Source organism: Ochotona curzoniae, unplaced genomic scaffold, assembly GCF_017591425.1.
Source record: "Ochotona curzoniae isolate NIBS_2020 unplaced genomic scaffold, NIBS_Ocur_1.0 contig_64, whole genome shotgun sequence".
In the NCBI taxonomy this organism is placed as follows: Eukaryota; Metazoa; Chordata; class Mammalia; order Lagomorpha; family Ochotonidae; genus Ochotona; species Ochotona curzoniae.
In genome coordinates this window covers 10,647,997-10,668,787 of record NW_024466502.1, presented here as the reverse complement: position 1 = coordinate 10,668,787, position 20,791 = coordinate 10,647,997, and the positions used below count along the sequence as shown (strand labels likewise).

The 20,791-nt window shown below is 43.0% G+C and overlaps 1 protein-coding gene across 21 annotated transcripts in view; it reads left to right on the top strand.

Annotated features, from left to right (window-relative positions):
- Positions 1-12,788: 12,788 nt before the first annotated feature.
- The window catches only part of MBNL2 (muscleblind like splicing regulator 2), a 150,298-nt gene continuing 142,295 nt past the window's right edge, over positions 12,789-20,791 (top strand). For 16 of the 21 annotated variants that reach the window (XM_040991226.1, XM_040991221.1, XM_040991224.1 and 13 more), the window contains exon 1: positions 13,743-13,941. The gene's annotated coding sequence lies outside the window, so the exon portion shown is untranslated. Of the gene's footprint in view, positions 12,910-13,742; positions 13,942-20,791 lie in introns of those variants that run through there. The other 5 variants (XM_040991216.1, XM_040991209.1, XM_040991204.1 and 2 more) reach the window with 3 other exon arrangements.

Below are 20,791 nucleotides of genomic sequence, written 5' to 3'. Positions count from 1 at the left end.
TAAATGTATATATATAGAGAGAGAGTGTGTGTGTGTGTATATATATATATATGTATGTATATATATATATATATTCTATTCTCCCCCTGTATTTTGTGGTAAAATGGTCTTTCTTTTCTTTACATGGGTCATGACCCTTTGGCACAGGCAGTGAGGAGAATCCTCTTTTATCTTCTTAAGTTGTTTTGTGAGACCAGTATTTTAACAGTAAACAAGCAAACAACTCTGAGAAAGTCTCAGACTTGGTTGGTAGCAAGTAGTCACTGCGAGACGTGATTTCTGTGAATTAGGGACTGGGACAACATGCATCACCTCCCTTTGCAGAGCTGGAAGCTGGGCCTTTTAAAGCACCTGCAGTGTGGCCCAGATTGCACAATAGAAATGGATTGTTCCTAGAACTCTAGAATAAAAGCTGATTCATGAGTATATCTCCTCCATCTTCTGGCTGACGATGAGCCCTCACACTGTTAGAAGAAGCACAGGAAGACCTCGGTGCATTTGGGTCAGGGACTTGAGAAAGACTTGCGTGAGTTAAGGCAAACATGGATCACAACCAGGAGAACATAAAGGTTATGCACACGTTCAACCCGAGGCAAGCCTCTAACAGTGTCTGCCCGCCCCAGCTTCAGGCTGAAGGCGTTAACTGTGTAGGCATGTAATGTTGAGTGGGCTGTGTACTGCAACACTTAGAGGGTATAACAGAGTTTGAGTGTAGCATGACAATTATTACCTGAATAAGGTCCAAGAGATTTGCCCCCACACAGCCTCTATGGTCATACAAAGTGACCCTGGACATTAACTTTAGCAATTAAGTTGATTGAGACTGGATATGTTCTGTTTGTTTGGATTTTGTTTGCTTGTTTGGTCAAACTGTAACTGGTTTTTCCATTAAGTAGAGTTCTTAAAGCTAGAGACAAAAAAAAAAATACAAAATGAGCATTCAATTTACTAAGAGGATACAAGAAATAAATTCAAAATCCCATTAAGATATGATATAGGTAAAATAATAATAATATTTTCAAGTTAAATCTCAATGTTTTGTTCAAAGTATTTCAGAAAGTTCTCTATATTTTTGTGTTTCCAAGACAAACTCACTCATGATTTGCCTCTATGTCAACAAGAGAACCCACTGGAAACTGCCAACTCCTGTCCACAGCAAATCAGTTGAACACAAGACTTTGCTGGGGTTTCAGATCAGACAACTGGTCAGAGACACCCCTGATGGGAACCTGCCTAAGCCACCGTGTTCCTTGTAGCACCCCGGGGTCAGTCCTCAACCTGTCATGCCTCAGTTTCTCTGTTTTTAAGACAAAGGTAAAGACAGTAACCTCCCTGGCCTAGCAAGTAGAAAGTGAGAAGTTCTTGTAAAGTGCTTTTTAAGAGGGAGTGCTAAATGAAAGCTGAATAATAATCTTTCCAATAATAAAGACCTAGAAATGAATTAGACAACCCTTTTGTCTCCAGTGAGAACAACAGCAGGCATAAGTCTAACGAAAGAAACTATCCTTATCAGTTGATCCAGTGTGAAAACATGTACTAATAGACCATCTGATAACATTTCTACAATTTTGGCAATTGTACTGCTTGGATAATGTTAATATTAAAAATAATCCTTTAAAAAAATCCATGCATTTCTAACCAAAAAGAAAAATACTCACTACATTTAAATGTAGAATCTGAGAAGAGAAGATGTTTTAAGGAGTACTCCACACTATTAGCTCAATGATGTTATGTAACTCAAGTGTGCGTCTGTAAAGCAAGGTTATAAATGCTCGATTGTGTTAAAAATAATGGGAAGATTAAAATAGATTAAAACTATCATCTGTGGCTTCTTAGGGATCCAGCAAACTTAGAACTTTCAAAAGTACTTTTGGAACTGAAACTTCATGCATGATGAAAGTTCATAAAAGAAGCCTTTGTTTCCTGCAGGACCTGTGGTTTTCAAAACTGAGAGCCTCGTCTTGCCAAAATGTAATATGCATGGAGATTTCTATTCATTCTAAGTGAGTTTTCTTATGTCAGTATATACAGATGTTTACAACTACAAATAAACATAACTGAACTGATTCTACACAACTATGGATTTTGAAATATTGCTCATCATAAGACCAAAGCCAACGTTTAAACTTGTAAGTAAACCAGTTCAGTGCAATTCCTGTTTCAGGAAGGATCTCTGGTGACTATGGCTCAAGCACTTGAGTGTCTGGAATTTTCAAGTATAAAAGAGACTGAGGGAGGCCTGGGAGGGAGACACTGAGTTTTACAGGAGCTACAAACTTCTGAAGGACAATCTCTTCTGTCCTTCCTAAAAGTCAGATGTTGTGTAGCCCTCTGGTATCTTGCCTACTGTCAAGGGGCTAGGACATGGATCAAGAGGAAAATTTTCTTTAGATCTACAAACCACCCTTGCAATCTCACCACAATGGTCTCAGGATTGGAGGAATGCTTTGCAAAAATAAAATCATCACATTTGTAAATAATCAGGCTTGCCCAGAGCAGCTGGTGGCCCCGTGGGCTGGAGGTGCAGGGGAGGAGTGTGTGGGCACCAGCTAGGGAGAGATCAGAGTGCAGGCAACACTGTAGAGAAAATTGGAGTAAGTGGAGAGAGAACAATTCCTATTTTATTTCACTGTAAAAAAGAAAGCTGCATGCAGAGCTCCAGATGAGAATGACTCAGGGAATATTTAAATGTGTCTATTTCTTTCTTTCTCATTAAACCTTTTAAACACGGAGATCTATAAAGCTACCCTCTGAGATTTGAGAGAAAGAACGCAGTGACATGGAGCCTAATGATGTAAGGTGATGACATCGGTACCAGGATGCTGTTGCTAAGGTGAACCTGGTCTTTCAAATCCAGGCAGAAGGCAAAATGGTTGTCCATTTCTGGTAAAGACTATAGTCATGGCATGATCACTTTTCTGTATCAGATAACACAAGACCAGATGCTTCCTCTTTGCACAGATCTTTTTTTAAAAAAAAGACACAAAATGCTATCATAAGACATAACACACACACACACACACACACACACATACCCCTGGAGAGGATACTCCAAGCATTGTTCCTAAGTTTGAAGTTAACGTTTATCAAGAATCCACCCTGAGACCTAAATGAGATGGTTTGCTGAATCAGCCTGTAAAGCAGGAAGTTGAAATGGCAAATATACATATATATATATATAGGGAAAGATGGAGAGGTGAAGCAGAAAGATCGTGACCTGGTGGCTATTGACAGAGAGGATTCAGTAAGGTAGTATTGGGTGTACAGAAGCAGAGCCAGTAGCTATCATGGCAGAACCCTGCGGTGATTACAGGGGCACCACTCAGGCACGCTGGAACACTGGGAAGAAGGTATGCCTAACAACAGAGCAGCAGAACGTGGCAATGTCCTTGGTCCGGGAGTGGCACTCGATTGCTCTGGGGCCGTGTCTCCTGCTGGGAACTACACACCGGCTTGCTCATCTTCAGGCAACTCTTTGAAGGAGAACATGTTTACCACCAGGGATGTCCTGGATATGCCCTCCCAAGCCCACCTGACGGCCAGCTTCCCCTCCCAGGCCTCCCTTTTCTTTTTCTGTTTTTTTGTTTGTTTTTTCATTTGTTTTAACATGAACACCTTCTAATTCGCCATGCAGTTGTTCTTTTATATTTACGTACTGGAAAGGTATCATCGTCAATAATATGGAATATAATGCCTGCCTGCTTTGGGGGACAAATGGTCTCCACCACCTGTGGGCTGCTTGACTTTTCTCATTTGTATCTCTAGAATAACGACAACAGCATATACTTTGAACTAATGAACTATCTCTTTGTGTCCCTAGTAACTATGGAAGTTTACCAGAAGTAATGAGTAGCATTTGTTGGAGGGAAGAGATGAATAACACATTTTTCAGCAATTGGTGTTCTTGGTGGAATATGGAATTTAGACAAGGTCAACATGGGAGGGATGGTTCTGCTGAGAAGTGACTGAATTGCTACCAGGAGCCCTCTACTGGTCAAAAAATCCTGGGTACATCATCTGCAAGGTTTGGTGAGAAGAGCCAAGAAGACTGGATCTGTCAGAGCCACGGGAACTTCCGGGGTAACTCTTGTGAGAATGAAAAGAACATGACCTTGAGATGAACATTGTCATTGGCAGACACTTCATAGGCTAATGGCAAAGTTCAATGTTAAAGTAAGAAAATTACAGCATCAAACACAAGATGCTGACTTGAATGGAGAAAGCGAAAACGAACATGGCACAAGGAGCAGCAAAGAAAAATACAGATGGATTTGGATCAGTGTTGTCCAGAGCGCACCCTCCTGCCATGCCACAGTACCAGCTAATTCATTTTGAATAAAAATGCCTGGAATAGAATACATTCTCAAACACAGAGAGCTATATACCCACAGTCTCTTGGAGATTCACAGAGCATCCTCCCACACAATCAGAACTCTGAGACGTCCTTCAGTACAAACACGTATTTAACAGCTTTCCAGCTGTCACTCCTCTTCTTCAGGAACATTTTGAGATGAGTGTGCATAGATTTAAATTTGCGGATCACTAGGAAAATCCTGGAAGCTCGGTGAGGTCAGGTTGCAACTACCATTATATCATGAAGATTTCAACTGGGATTGCTTCTAAGCAGTTGAGTAAACAAGTAGGTTGAGATAGGGTGGTAACCCTGGAGGGAACAGAAAGTGATGGAGATGGCAGTGGAAGTCTGGTGTGTTCCATGAGTGTGTGTATTAAACCGAAGTCATTTATTGTGTAAAAGCAAGCTGGACATCACAACTGTGACTTCACACATGTCACCCTTGTCTATTTCCTCCACCTGTCCATATTCTCACTTGGGAATTTGCATCTTCTGCTGTTAATAGGCATGCCCAATAGTCTCACCAATATCTTTCTCTGAACATCCATCCACTTTAAATGCATTGCTGAAAAGTTATTCCTATTCCATTAAAGAACTTTCTGGGGAGTTGAGCTGTTTCTCTTTGTATTTTTTGGAAAGATTTATTTATTTTTATTGGAAAATCAGATGCACAGAGAAGAAGAGACAGAGGACGATCGTCCATCCACTGATTCACTCCCCGAAGTGGCTGTAACAGCTTGAGCTAAGCCTATCCAAATCTAGGAGCCAGGAGCTTCTACTGGGTCTCCTGCGTGACTGAGGGGTCTCAAGGCTCTGGGACATCCTCTACTGCTTTTCCAAACCGCAAGCAGGGAGCTGAATGGGAAGTGGAGCAGCCAGGACATGAACTGGTACCCATATGGGATCCCTGGCACGTGCAAGGCGAAGACTCCAGCCACTAGGCGCCTGCACCAGGCCTGAGCCTTTTCTCTAATATCAAATAAGCAATACACACTGTCAAACCATACTGTTGACCTTGTGACTCTTTCCTGGTTTTGAAATGTTTGGCTCTAGCAACCTTTGGAAGGTCCTTAGCAAGTGCTATTCCAGCTTTGATGTTGGCCCTGGGTGTCAAATACAACCTCCTTCTCATCTTGTGCTGTAGTTTTATCCCTTCCCCCAAACTATTCACTGAACTAACAAGTATTTACTGTCATTCCCATGTGCCAGGTATTCTAATATACCAACCAACCAACCAGGGAGACCTTTGCATTTGGGGTGCTTACATCCTCATTGAAGAAAGACAGAAGGTTGCAAATGCTTCGGAAATGCGAGGAGAATGCCTATCCTCCGTCTCATGGCTAAAGGATCCTTGTTTGCTGGATCCTCAGGCGGAAGTTGGCTAAAAGGCAATGGTGGAGACATTTTTCAAGGGCAGATGGTGTGCTGAAGAGTCTCAGGCTAGCAGAGTCTCCTCTGCATCACAAACTCCACATTAACATAAGCATTGAGAAATGGTCTGAGAGTACCCAGAGAGCTGAGCTGTGAGTGGGGATGTTAGCAGTAACCGCAAGGGATGTTGTGTGATTCATTGAACCCACCTGAGTTCCACAGGGATGGGCAGAAAATGCTATGCTTGGTCCTGTTGAAGAACAATGAGGAGAAAAAAAAATGCTCACTGCAGCTGTGTCTTTGCACTCATTTGTACAAGTCACCATTCTTAAAGGTCATTTTCAAGTCTTCAGCAGCCAGCAGAACCAGCCTATTACTTCTTGTTGCCTCACACTCTTGTCTGTGGCCCACAGGTCACTACATTCTGAAGAGCTTTCGGGTTCACCTACTTTTTAAAGTTTTCAAAGGACCTCAGCTTCCAGAATGGACATGCCAAGGAATCTGTGATTTAAGCCTCATCTTTGCGACGCCAAGTGTCCCTGGGCCTGCGTGTGGAGAGCTCATGCATCTCTCACAACAGAAAAACCAATAAGAAAGTTGCTGTTGACAAATCTGTTGGAACCCTTGCCTTAGTGCCATGGTTGCCAGCTATGCTGTCATGTACCCTTGGAAGCCGTGATGAACCCACAGGGGTTCCATGGGACAGTCTGCAGCTGCAATATCTATCAGACCCTGCCTGCTCTACCAGCTCAAAGGAAATCCAAATTGTCACTGTCAGAACCAACTGGTACTACTTTGTGGCATTCTGCATCCTTTAAAGATGGATTTTTCAACAGATGATAAGATGGAAAGAAAGTATCAGGCAACAGTTGTGAAACAGGAATGAAAATAGTGGTTCCAATCTGAATTGAGACTTTGGGAATTCTGTGCAATGCCTAACAAGCATTCACAATCCATTAATAGTTAAGAAGAAAGTGAAAAAAAAATTAATATTTCACGTAAACTGTTCCTACAGCTAAAAGATTGTTAAAACATAAAAACTAAGCTGTTGAGCCCAGCGTGGTGGCCTAGCGGTCATCGCCTTGAACGAGCCAGGATCCCATATGAGTGCCAGTTCTTGTCCTGGAGGCCCTGCTTCCCATCCAACTCCCTGTTTGTAGCCTGGGAAAGCAGTTGAGGACAGCCCAAAGCCTTGAGACCCAGCACCTGCATGTGAGACCTGGAGGAGGTTCCTAGTTCCTGGCTTCGGATCGGTGCAACACCGGCTGTTGCAGTCACTTGGGAAGTGAATCATCGGACAGAAGATCTTCCTCTCCGTCTCTCCTCTGCTCTGTATATCTGACTTTGCAATAAAAATAAATAAGTCTTCAGGCTAATTCTCTCCCAACTGAGCTATTCCAGCTACATGCAAAAATAAATCAATATTTTTTTAAAAAACTAAGTTATTTTCATACACCTATTTAATAAGTGAACAATCAAGTTCTTTCTTTGGCGAGGAATACAGTGAAAAAGTAGTTATTGAACACCAATATTGCCAAGACCCAAGAAAGTGTGGAAATCTCTGCCTTAGTTTATGAATACATTTTCTGCCAAATTGCACTGATTTTGACTTTTCTGACTTGTAACTCTGGGATAATGAACACAGCACTCTCTTAGCGAGATCCCGGAGCCAAGGAAGTTGATGTTAAGTTTGCTAACAGCACTGTTAGTACTAATCACAGCCAGATGCATTGAGCACTGTTACACACCATGTCCAATACTACGCGGTTCTCAGACAGTATTTGATTTACATGGCTTATATAATTTATATCATCCTAGTTTTTTAAATCCTTAAAAACGGTTGTCCTAATTTTCATCAGAGAACATTTAGGAAGCAGTTCGCATTGCTTGTGATATATTCAATAGAAAATACTAGAACTTTTTTTGACAATTATAAAGCCAGCTTTATATTTCCTGCTCTAGTTTCAACCCAAACATCAAAATAATGTCAGTCTCTTCTAAGGTACATACATTTGCTCTAGAATCATAAGCAGAAACCAATCTATCAAAATTGATTTAAAAAAAAAAAAAGCACTTTGCTGGGCACAGAATGATAGCCTTTTGGCTAAATCCTTACTTTGCATCTGCCGGGATCCTATATGAATGCTGGTTCTAATCCCGGCTGCTCCACTTCCCATCTAGCTCCCTTCTTGTGGCCTGAGAAAGCATTGGAGCACTGCCCAAAGCCTTGGAACCCTGCACCTACGTGGGAGACCCCAAAGAAACTCCTGGCTGCTGGCTTCAGATTAGCTCAGCTCTGGCTGTTGCAGGCACTTGGGGCGTGAACCAGTGGATGGAAGATCTTTCTCTCCGTTTCTCCTTCTCTCTGTAAATCTGCCTTTCTAATAGAAATAAAATAAAATCTTAAAAAAGAGAAAAACTACTGATCTCTTTCTTTGAGGGCTTTCTATCTGATTTATATGTGAAACAGCTACAGGAAGAATGAAAATATTATATACTAAATGAATATATGAGGCAATAGTTTATGCTAATGGACTAAAAATAAATATTGGTCTTTCGTAAGAATATATTGATTCACTAAGTCCACTAAACTATTGAGAGGTAAAAGAGCCCTGAAACTGAACAGTCACTGGCCAGGCTCATGTCCGGCTTCCCTTTCTACCTTATTTCTCACTTTTCACAAACAGACAGCTATTCTTCTCTAGCCATTCCTTCTAATAGTTCAGACACTTCTGTCTATCCCAAGACAACTCTCATTTCCACTCAAAAGAACGCTTTGTTTCTCCGGAATCACCACCACTTTAAACATGATAAAAGATTACATCTTCCTTGCTGCTGAGTTTATTAACCTTGGTATATGCAACAAAGGGGATGGTCTTATAACTCCAAAGTACCTTTCAACATTCAAATTATTTAATTTTTTTCTTCTCTAGTTCAGCGAAATGAGAGAGACACAGGGATGGACAGACTGGGCCCGTGTCCCTAAAGATTGACTATTCGTTTTGTCGCTCGAACCCTGCTTCTGTCTTATCACATTATTATTAGAAATGTTTTCCGTTTAACCGTTCACTAATGCATGTTCTCAGAATAAACTGGTGAAGAAAGACATAATCACCTTTCTTGTAAGGGTGAGTGAGGTGAATAAATAAGCTAGATGTAGGTTCATTATACCGTGATCATTGTTTCCGTGAGCTAGATGGCAAGAGGCATATCACGGAAGTCACAAGGTCAGAGAAGGCTTCCTGAAGCAGGTGATCTGCACACCGAGTAGTGTTGGGCGGAAAGATGCTAAATAGATGTGAAACAAATGAAAATATCTCCTAGAATCCAGAATCTAAAGAAGAAAGAATGACACATCCAAGAGACTAAAATTCGTTTATTGATACTGCCAATAAGGCAGGGGGCAAGTTCAAGGAGAGTTGCGACACCAAGGTGTGGACCACACAGGGGATTTATCTAGAAGACAACAGGGAAAAATGGAGTGATTCTATGCCGGGTGTGGCATTATGAGATTTTTTTTAATGATTGGTTTGATTGAGACGTGGCAAATTAAGTGAAAAGTGAAGGGCAAGACTGGAATCAGAGAGATGAGGAACAGGCCAAGGCAATATGGACTTAAACTAGTGATAAAACAGTGGGGATGGAGAGAAGCGATATATTCAACAGACAGAAAGTGGCAGGATATGGGGTACTGATTACGGGTGTGAGAGAGAAAGAGACATTAACAATGCAGGCTTCATTCACTGAAATGACAATCATAACACAAATATAACCCAACAATAAAAACTTACTTTAGTTCAACACTAAAATTAGCTATTTCTGGTATATTTAAGTAAGGAATTGAGCCTAGAAATGAAGATTTTTCCAAAAAAATATTTTGTAACTCTAATTATCAACCTGTAGATAACTGATAACTTTCACTGGATAAACCCAAGTGTGTCTTTTTTCCCCACTATTCTTCAGGCCATCATTTTTACCCTGAACTTAATTGGTCACACTATTGTTACTAATTCTCTGTATGGTTTCATTCTTTTTTTTTAGAAAAAAACACAATGTCACCTCAATAAAGATTAATCTTTTTTTAAGAGTGCAGGTTCAAGGAATCTGCACTGAGTTGCAAAAGCAAGTTTAAAAAAAAAAAAAACCAGGAAAATGAGGAAGTGCAGAAGGCAGAGTTCAGTTCAGACAAGCAGCGCATGGCATCAGTTAACATAGGAGGGTGGTCCACAAAGTTCATTGCAGAATGGAGCTCAGAGACAAGTTTATTATAGTGCAGAAACTTGTGAAATTCATATCACTGACCATCTTCTTTCCTGTGGCGGGCACACACTGGAATAGATGCCAGTGCAGCAAGGACTTCTGGCAGTAACAAGTTGGTTGGGAAGGTAGAGATTTAGTAAATAATTAACCCACGTAATGTATAACCATATACTGGAATAGGTGTACTACAAAATGAACAGCATCTGTAAAATTTCACTGCTTAAAGAGTAGTGCATGGACAAGCAACGTGGACCTCACCTGGGAGCTTGTTAGACAAGCAGACTCTCAGTATCCACTTAGGAGCCAGTGAGATGGGATCTGCATTTTAACAAGATCCCTGGAGGATTTGCATGCACGTTAAAATTGGAAAAGCAAGGCTCTGGAGTTCATGGGATTGGAAGCGAAAACAACAGGTGGCTATGAACTCATCTTGTGAGTCAGGGAAGGGTTCCCCAAGAAAGTAAAGGAGGACCTCTAATCAGGCGGAAGAAGCAATTGAAGCTAGCAGGTACAGAGCTTGGAGGCCATGTTAAAACTTCCAGCTTTTTTCTTAAAAGAAACCCAAAGAGATTGATGGTTGCATTAGTCAGATAAGAATGGCATAGCAAATACCGTAGACTGTGTCACTTAGAAACAAAAGCACATTTCTCAGTTCTTGAGGCTAGACATCTGTGACCAGGCTGCCAGCATGGTCAGACTTGGAGGGCTCTCCTGCTGGTTCCAGACACCTTTCCCATGTCCTTACAGGCTGAAGCAGCAAAGAGATCTAGAGTTAAGGTGTCCTCTTATAACATGCTGATCTCACCAACGGGCTTCCTCCTTCATCTAACCCTATATCCTCCCAAAGGCTCCATTTCTAAGCACCATCACTTGTGGAGAGGGTTTGAACTTCAACAGACAAATTTCAGGGAGACACAACTCAGTCAACAGCAAAGATGTGAAGCTCAGGAAAAATCAGATTTCTGGTTTTAGTTCCTTTTATGGCTGCAGTATGCAAAAAAGCTAGCAGGGGGCCAGGAATATTTTCAGAAGACCAACCAAGAGGCTATTTCAATAGTCATAGACACCAACTAGAAATGGTTTGGACAAGCCTGATTTAATAGAGATGCAACCATGTGAAATATTTCTAAATATTCAGATGTTCAACTTGACAGAGTTGATAACAGATTTCAAAGAGTGGTTGGGAAGAAGGGTCGAGACAGAATGCCAAACTTTTTGGTTTGTGCAATTGGACAAGTACTCTACCAGTTTTTGATGTAGGAGTCATGAAATCACAAGTTTATCCATGACATCTTGCTAAATGCAAAGATCAATATGGAAATAACAATATGTGATATCCAATGCACACTTATCATATGCCAAATAAGGCACTCTGCCATTTTGTCACATAATGTTGACATAAACCTTGACTTTTGAGATGGAAAGACCAACTCAGACAACCTAAGGGTGAGCAGGATAGTATACTTGCGAAAGAGAACATCAGAGATGGTAACACAGACAGAGAAGGCATGACAGCAGAAAGGGACATGAGGGCTGGGTATTTGATGTAGCAGCTGTGGTACATGTCAGAGTGTCTGGGTTGAATCCGGCCCTGGGAAGTCCAGGTGATGGCTCCAGTACTTGGTTCCCTGCCACACATGGGAAACACACACAGGAAAATCAGATTGAGGTCTGGGCTCCTGGTTTTGGCCTGGCCCAGCCTTGAGTGTTGAGATATTTTGGGGAGTGAACAAGCACATGGAAAAATCTCTTCTCTCTATCTCTCTGTCCTTCTCTCTCTCTCTCTCTCTCTCTCTGTCGGAGCTGTCTGAAGATTGAGTAAGAAGGAATAAGCATGACTCCACCAGAAAGTTCTTCAGGACAATGGAGAAAAGGATAAGTACAAAGGGAAAGGCCTTCTGGTCTTCCAAGTCTGTAATTTGGATTTTATAGAGAAGCACTGGAATGGGAAAGCCACGTGATTTACATGACTTTACACGATTTGGGAAAGCCGGTCTGGCAAGACAGGAAGGTGAAATAGAGAAGGGCTGAGTTCCAGGGACCATCTTACTAGCATTTGTATTATCTAGGTAATAGATTGGTATGCGGGACAGGCTGGGAAATAAAACGTAACTTAGTTTTATTGGATGAAAATGAATTTGAGTGATGTTTCAGGAATGAGATTCAAGGGAATGGTAGTTTCAAAGTCAAAACCACAGGGAGATGCAGAAGAGATCACAAACCTGGGATCACGTATTCACACGAAGCATGTTGGTATTTCAAAATAATTTGCTACCTGTTTGACAACCAAGCTAATTGAAATTTCCAGAAAACCTACAATGTGTGAACGCCTGAAAGTTATGATGTTTGAAACATTTACATGGAAATGAAAAACAAAAATATTGCCAAGTATAAACAGGGAAGGGAATAAAGTATGCTGTTTGGTGGAGAATATGTCCAAAGAAACAGATGAACTATTGAATCTTTATGATGCTATTGCCAAAATAAAACCATTACGTTTCACCCTGTGGCTTCACTGCTGAGCCATTGAGCAGTTAGTGTGTTGGCTTCGACCTTCCTGATGAATAGGAGCTTTGTTCCTGCTTTGGTCTAGTCATGTAACCATCATATTTCATTGCTTTTTTTTTTAATTTAAAATCTTGTTTTCAGTGGAAGGAAAATATGTGCTTATTGTGTTTTCTAAGTGCCATATGTTTTCGTTTTTGTTTTCAAAGCATGCAAAAACACTGACTGGGGGGCTGGGTGGAAATGCCTCGCCCTTCACTATCCCCTCGAGTTCTCTTTTCCCTGCGTGGTCTCCCGGAACCCCAGCACCTCCCAGAAGATCTTCAGTTGGAGGAGTACCTCCTGGTGCCCCTCGGATCACGTGCCATGTGTATTCAGCAGTAAACAGCTCCTATGATTACTGCTTCATTAGTGACAATGTGGCCATTGCATGGCATTTATCAAACGGCATCTAGGGCTGGGAAGGCACACCTAATCCTCTTGTGGGTGTTTGCCAAGAGCTCAAAAAGGGTAATGTATAGACACCGACTGCTTTGTGCCTGTTCCCTCACCGAGTCCCTGGTGGTCTGAAAACTTAGACGCAAAATACATGGGCTCCAGCAATTCACCACTGCAATAACAGATGTTATACAGGCCAACTGTGCCTGCTCCGAGTGTAAACGTGTTTGCGTTTTGAACCCGCACTCAGGCTAGCACATTCGCCCTCGATCATGGAAATCATATGTAAATGGTTTTTTTGTAAGGTAGTAGTTTCCAAGGCCGATGTTGAATTGTTTGTTCTTCAAAAACAAAATAAGCACATCACATACACGAACACACATGCGCTCACACCACACACACACACACACACACACACGTCATCAGACAGGCTGAGCACTCCAGGTTCAGGCTCAGACTGGATTTCCTGGGCACCCTTGGAGTTTTGTGTTTCCCGAAGTATTTGCAGCGCAGCCACCAGCTTGGGGCGGGCTGGCTCCAGGGGGTGTTTGTGGAGCCACTCTAGTCTCTGCTCTGCCAATTACGTGCCACTTTGTCTTGGTGCTATGATTGCTTTCTTGTGAGAGGGAAATTCCTCTTTCATCAGTATGGATGCACTGTTTTCGGGCACTGCCAGCCGCCGTGTTGCTGTGTCAGTCATCCTATGAGGGCCGGGCTCGGACGAGGAGGGCTGACGACCTGGCTTCCGATTGGCCGTCCGCGGCGGGGTGGGATTTGTCTGAAGGAAGGGCTGCCGCTTACAGCAACAGAGTTTAGACTGTCTTTGCTTCATCATCTGAAGGTAAAATTTTCCAGATACGGCAAACGGCGCGCAGAGTACAATAAACAGGGGACGGGAACTATTTACGCGGACCCTTCTTCCTCGCGATGCGGCGGAGAAGCCTCGGCCGCTCGGTTCTGCCAGATGCTCCTGGGGTTACTGTACGTGGAAAAGACAGGCAGAGCTAAACAAGGTAGGAGAACCAACACCCCCCCCCCGTCTTTTTTTTTTTTTTTTTTGAATGTTTAAAGAGTTTGCTGCAGTGTGCTGCATTCCTTGTGTGTTGCTTAGGGGAAGTCAGGAAAACTGGATTCCACTAATTCAAATGTGAGACTTGCTGGGGACCCTAGAGTTTTACGTAACATTTGGATTTCAGGGGGAAAAAAAAAAGCAATGGCAAAGCTAGAATCTATGCCGGTTGTTCCGGGTGAGGCGCGACATGGGAGTTTTTATTCGAAGAATAGATTCATGTATTATCTTGAAACATACACATTTGAAATATTTGAAGCGTTCTTATTCTAGAAAAAAAAATCTTTTTCACTTTGCTATCTATCATTAGCTCCAGAAGAGAAAAAGTTTACCTTGATCCGATTATGTGAAAACAGACTTTTCGATTAAGACTGAAGGGGGGGGGGTGGGAAGCGAAGCAAAAACAAAAGCTTTCATATTCACGGTTTGGAGGTTTGGCTGAAAATATGTCTACTTCTTGGAACTGAAGGAGCCCCCTAGCTCTGCAGTGCCGACCTGGGGAGGGGGGGCTCTCTGGCAAGTTTTCCAGCCCAGGGTTCGATGTTTACATTTCCTCTTGTGGCATGTCCGAGCCTTTGTCTGCAGCTTCAAAGTGGACCTGTTCCGGCCCGGAGTAAAGCTGGGTGAAGAATGCTTACTGCAATGATGTGATCTCCATGCATTTTTAATGAGAACACACGGCCAGCACAGTGATTTCAGGAGCGAGCAGGCTCGCTTGGAAAGCCCGAGTTTTCCCTCTGCCCAGCCGGATCAACTTTCTTGCCGAGAAATGATGGAGGGGATTTATTTTTAACACATTTGGCCCCGGGGAGAAGGAAAAAAGATACATTTGTGAAAGACTTCTCTCTGCCCCCCTTTCCGTTGTAAATTTCTGCCAGGCGTGAGGAAACTGTGCTTTTTGTTAGGCCTCGGAAGCATGTGTTTACAATAAATGTGTAACATTTTTAGAATAGTTAGCGAGCACTGAAGCGAAGAAAAAGCTCTGACTTGCCTAACCACCACCGCCGCCACCACCACTGGAGTATGCGTGGAGGGACCCCGATGTCCCTTGCCGAGACAAAGGTTGAGAGAAAAGATGTTTGTTGCTTGGGGGATGTATGTATTTGGGGCACAGTAAAGCAGAGAGATACAGAGAAAGAGAGAGAAGGAAAGAAAAGGCGGGGGGCGGGGGAGAGTCTTGTAATCTTTCAAACAGAGGAAGTTTCTGGGGGATCTCCTGCTCGTTCCGAGAGGCGCAGCAGAAGCACTGGTTTCTACAAGGGCCGTGCCACGTCGATCCTTCTAGACTCACTGTTTCTACTTTCAAGGAGAAGCGCAGGACACTAGCCCAGAACTTCTGACGTCATCCCCCAACTATTTCTGCTGTGTGTTCTTTTATTCAAGCTGGTGGAGAGGAATATTTCTTTACGTGCAGGCCAGGAACAGTCTCACTCCTGCTTGGCAGGACGGGAGTTATGTCTTCATATTTCAGCTGGTCCTTTGTGAATCCTACACAAGTCCTCTCCAGCCCTCACCCACCCCCCACCGCCCCTAAATAGAACATCTTATAGCTGTTGCGTTTTGGCCGACTGGGTCAGCACTGGGATCCTGCAAGGTTACTGGCAGGGTTGCCCCAAAGCACAGAGGGGAAGAGCATGGGTTTTTATTTTTTTTTTCTGGCCTAACTTCCCCTTGGTTCAGGCCAGCATTGCTACCGGGTGAACAATCCCTGTGGTCGCAGTCCTGATTCTCCTAGAGGTCCAGGTTCTGCTGCCAAGTTCATGGCTAGTGATGGTGGATGGTAGGAATGGCTGCTTTTATATGTATATTTTTAAAAGCCCCACATCCTAGGACAGATGGTCTCTGGAAAAGAAATTACAGCACTATAGGTTGTACATTCAGTGTCACAGGTGGCAACAGAGGGTGGAAAGATGAGGAGAAGGTTGCTGTTGGCTTGGGGGCCTGGAGAAAAGCGTTTTGGTTAGGAAACAACGGAGTTCTTGGGAGTTCCCAAAGCTGATGTGTGTCTCCCTCTGCCTCCTACGTAGCTTTGAACAAGTGCTTTTCTCCATTTTTCTACCTCTTCCCAGAACTGAAAAATGTTTGCTCCACTCACCTTTAGCACTCTAGCATTTGGAAAGACCTTGACCTTGTGCTGAAAAACACAAGTTGTTTGTCTCTTGGCACAATGAGCTGTTTAAAGTACAAAGAGCTCAAAGCTTGGTATTAAGAAACTGTTACAAATACCTTCAGGTGTTGACATAGGCACATAGTCTGGGAGCTAAAGCCCTGCGCCCTATTTTGTGCTCATGTAAATTTGCTACAGATATCTATCCTAAGATCAACAAATATCACGTTCAAGGAAATCGCAGCATTATTATTTCCATTTTCTTTCCATAAATCTACTGTAAGACGTTAGAGACTGTGCAAGCCAGACCACTGCAGTGACGGGCCTTGCCGTGACCGAAACATTTATGCTATTTTTTGCTATGACTTTCCTAAATGTATTTGTGAAAGCGGAATGGATAAGAGAAGATAAGAACAGGGGAGAAAAACGTGCCTGTGAAATAACAGTGGTTGTGTGCTTTCCTGGTTACCAGCCTGCCTTCTCTTGGCTAGTTGTTTCAATTTGCCGTTGCTATGGTGAAAACAAATCAATATCACATGGCTACCAGCCAGTCCCGCGCTTAGGGAGCGCCATAGAAATTCAAGATCAGGTATTCAAGATTCCAGGCAAGAATTGTGGAGACGAGGATTTCAACATGAGCTTCAGAGAATTCCTTATACTAGAATGAGTAGATTCAACCCAGCATGCATTTTTTCTCTTCCTGTTAGCCTGCATGTTTGTACTGAGAACAAGGAAAGAAAAAAAAAAAAAAAGCCACGGGAAGGAGGACTTAGGATTTGTTTACATTGGCCAGGACGCTGAAGCACATTGTCAGTATACAAGTAGGTAGGAGGATGTGGCAAGGAGTAAAGGATTTTGATTAATGAAAAGCTGTTGCAACTGCAAGACATGTTGGTTGCTGAAAATATGATTTAAGGGTCTTTGACATCTCCAAGTACAGGTGCATATCAGAACTGGTGAGGACAGAAACAGTTGTCACTATCGAGTCAGGCTTAAAATGCTGGAAACCCTGGGCGGCAGGTGGGCAGTGGAGGGGAGGGCTGTTAGGGAAAGGTAGAGGGGTCAGAGCTCCAAGTCAAGAGACAGTGGTAGATTAGAAGTCTGGCCAGGTGAGCATAGAACCCCAAGGGCATGATAGGAGAGGACACCCCCGCCCCCAGCACACAATCTGTCTGAGGCCCAACCCCCAATGTAGCCAGGAAAGACAGGAAGCAGATGGGAAGAGAGGCACAGGGGTCCTGAGTCCAGCTCATTTTTCTGGAATAGTGGATTCAGCTGGTGGGCAGGGATGGCCCTGCTGCATGGGGCAAGGGGCTCCATGTTTCCTGCTTTGGTTCCTCCACTAAGAATGAGGCAGGAAGACAGCCAGGCTTTGTAAAGCTGCTACAATACTCCATTTTTTTCCCCCTCCTCCAGTTTCTACTTAGCTGAGTTTTGTTTTTCTTTTTGAAATCGCTCACACACTGTTCTCCACAGCTGTGATAATATTCACAGTGAGGAGGCAAAGGTGACATACAGCTGGGCCTGCTGCAGAGCTTGGACCCCAACTGCACAATGCACAGTTCTGTTTATGCAGAACAGTCCCTGCCTCCATCACTCAGCGTGAAAACAGGTGTGCAAGGTAAAGGCCCCAGGGTTGCTGTGGTGAACCTGGACTCCAAGGTTGATGGGCAGTTTTTCAACGGGACTATTCCGGTCAAAATGGCAGGAAAACATGGAAATGAGAGTGGATTGATGCTTCACCTCAGTGCTTTGGAACACATCACATTGTGTAAGGCGTGCTGGGTTGGTATATTCCATCAGTCAGTCAACAAGTGTTTATTCGGCATCTCTTGGGTTTTCTAATTCTTGCTATATTGTTAGAACATTGAGTCTGTTGGCTAACACCTGCCTATGTGAGTGTGCATGTGTGCAAAATCGAACAGTGCAAAATTCTGTCTTTCCAGACTTTAATGGCAATGCTATTGGTGAACAGGTGTTTAGCACTGTTAACCACCAAAGTCAGGCGAGGCTTGCCACAGTTTTGGCTTTTATGGTGGGAGAGAAAACAAGAAAATAAATTTTGAGCTTCAGATATTTACACACGTACATACTTTCTTCATGTCTGTTCTGTTTATCATTATGAGGTGTTTTTTTTTTTTGGATGATATAAAGATGCAAGAAGAGACAGCAGGAAAACACTGAAAACAAAATCTAAAAAGGTTGAAGACGACTGAGAGCAATTAGCGAGTCTCAGCGAGTCGAGCTGCAGCTCTGGAGTGGCTGGGGAACACGGGCGGCTGCTGGGAAGGCCTTACGTGCCCGCTTGTTAACAAAAGCAAGTTGTGAGTCCTCTCCCACACTTGGGAGCCACAGTGAGATCCTCTTGCAGTCCCCAGCCCCACATACAAACCTGATTCCTGACCCAGCAGGATCACATTCCCTTCTTGTTCTTCCTGAAAGCAGTTACTTTTTAAAAAGTCCCTTTTTTATAAAATGTAAAATTGTGATTTTGTTTCATGCATCACAATTAGCATGGCTCTTCTGGGCCCATTTAGCAGAAAAAAGAGAGTGAGCGTGTGGCTTAAGGAATTCTTTTCGGGGCTGGGTCTTGGTAAGCAGATGGACAAGTCCAAGGTCCAGGAGCATCTGGGCCGAGTTACTTGCTGTCCTTGGGCGGTGGAAAGGGGGAGGAGAGAAGTGATGTTGGGGATGCTTGTTTGGTCCCTATCCCTAACAGTTTGTTAGATAACAAGATACTTATCAACAAGAAAAGAAGTAAGTACTTTAATGCCTAGAGCGACTTCATTAACATATGCATGGTTCCTGCTCCTGGCTTTACAGAGGCCTTTCTCTGGCTTTGTCTCACTGAAGAGTTCAAACCCAGAGTGGGATGCTAAAATTAGGGTACTCTGGCAAGGGTGTACTAGGGGATGTGTTAAAAACTATGCTGTACAAAGTCCCGCACACTTATTTTGCTCAGCTTTTAGTTGACTTAAATCTGGGGGCATGGTCCGGATGCATGTCTCCTGTCCCCAAAAGCTTTCTCAAACAGGACCCCATGTACATTTAGATAGGACCTTTGGGCTGATGGGTAACCAAGATGTTAAGGCAGAGTAAGAAGAGGGCTTGGTCGACATCCTTCTCTGAGGTTCGATGGCCTAGAAGGAATTGGGCGACACAGCTCTGTCCTGACTCCACACCCCAGACTATCACATAGCGGAGAGGAACGTCTAGAATGTAAATTTCATTAATCATTGTAAATGATCTGAAGGCCTGGGGATAAATCTAGGTCAATAATGAACTATGGTTCCAAGGATTCCATTTTCCCATCATCTCATTGAGTTTGCTTAAGGTTGGTAAAATGGGGGTGAAGAAATTAACATTTTGGGGACTGTGTGTTATGTACCTGGTGCTTTACACAGATCAGTTTGAATCTAGGAAGAGCAGGAAAGTCCCCAGCTGGTCTGAAGAAAAAAAGGGACGTTCTGCAAGGCTGCACAGCACCCACGAACAACCCCCCAACTGTACTCGGCAGAACCAGTGCCCACACTCAGGTCCATGGTGCTCCAGATGCTGTGCACAGAGGATGTCGTGTTTGCAAATGAACATATAAAATGGAGAAAATGAAAGCTATGCGTCTGAAGAAATAAACAACAGCTCAAGGGGGCAGCAGATCGATTATTCTGCAAGTCCCACTCATACAGTTTAGTTTACGCGGAATTGGATGCTCATGGTAACTTCTTACCTGCACATGTCATTTCCGCTTTTGTATCATCTTTTTAAATATTTCCTAATGTCCATTGGCCCCCATGTTACACATAAGTCACAACTGAGTCAGAAGGATGTGAAGTGATGTCATTAGCTAAACAGAAAGTTAGGCCTCATGCCCACAGGACTCCTGCCTGTGATGGTTAAGGAAATAAAGGAGGTCACACTGCAGCCCCACTTGGAGTTTTCTCATAATGGATGCTGCACAGTCAAATAGAGCCCAACCCTAACAATTTGGGGAAGATAGTTTATGCTAATGAAGATATTGGATTGTTTTATTTTTACATTTATGAATTTCTGGTGTCCTAAATGCAAGCTACTCCTAAAAGTATTGGTGAGGCATATAATATGCAGATGAGTTACTACCTGTCATCTTACATGTTCAGAGAGTTCAGGCAAGTAGAGCTGCATTAGGGTTAATGTAATGGGCTAAGGCTTTGTGAGGGGACAGATACTTCCTGTGGTTCTCAGTGGATAAACTCTGGGTCAGCATATCTAATGTGGGATGTCTACACCCCAGGCCAAGGGCAAGCTTATTTACAAAGCAAGGAAAAGGAATCTTTAAGCTTATATATTATTTAGCATATCCTTTTAAAATGTCGATTTTGATGTATGTTTGGTAAAGTATAAACCATATGTTATGCTAGTTTAACATTAATAAATAAATAACCATCCTTACAATGGTTGTTTCTGCTTAAAAAATATGTATTTTTTTCTGATAGGAATGTGTGTCCAGGAAGTCTGGATGTCAAGTGTGGTATAGGAGACAGTGAAAAACTTGACATTGGAGATGAGGGAGCCATTGGAAAACATCTGCAGTATTCCAGTTATGGTACAGAAAGGTGTCGGATCAGCATGGCTGTGTGAGGATGGAGGTCACAGAGAGAATCTCAAAGGCATCTTGAAGCAGGTGACAATGTCAAATACCAATGTCAAA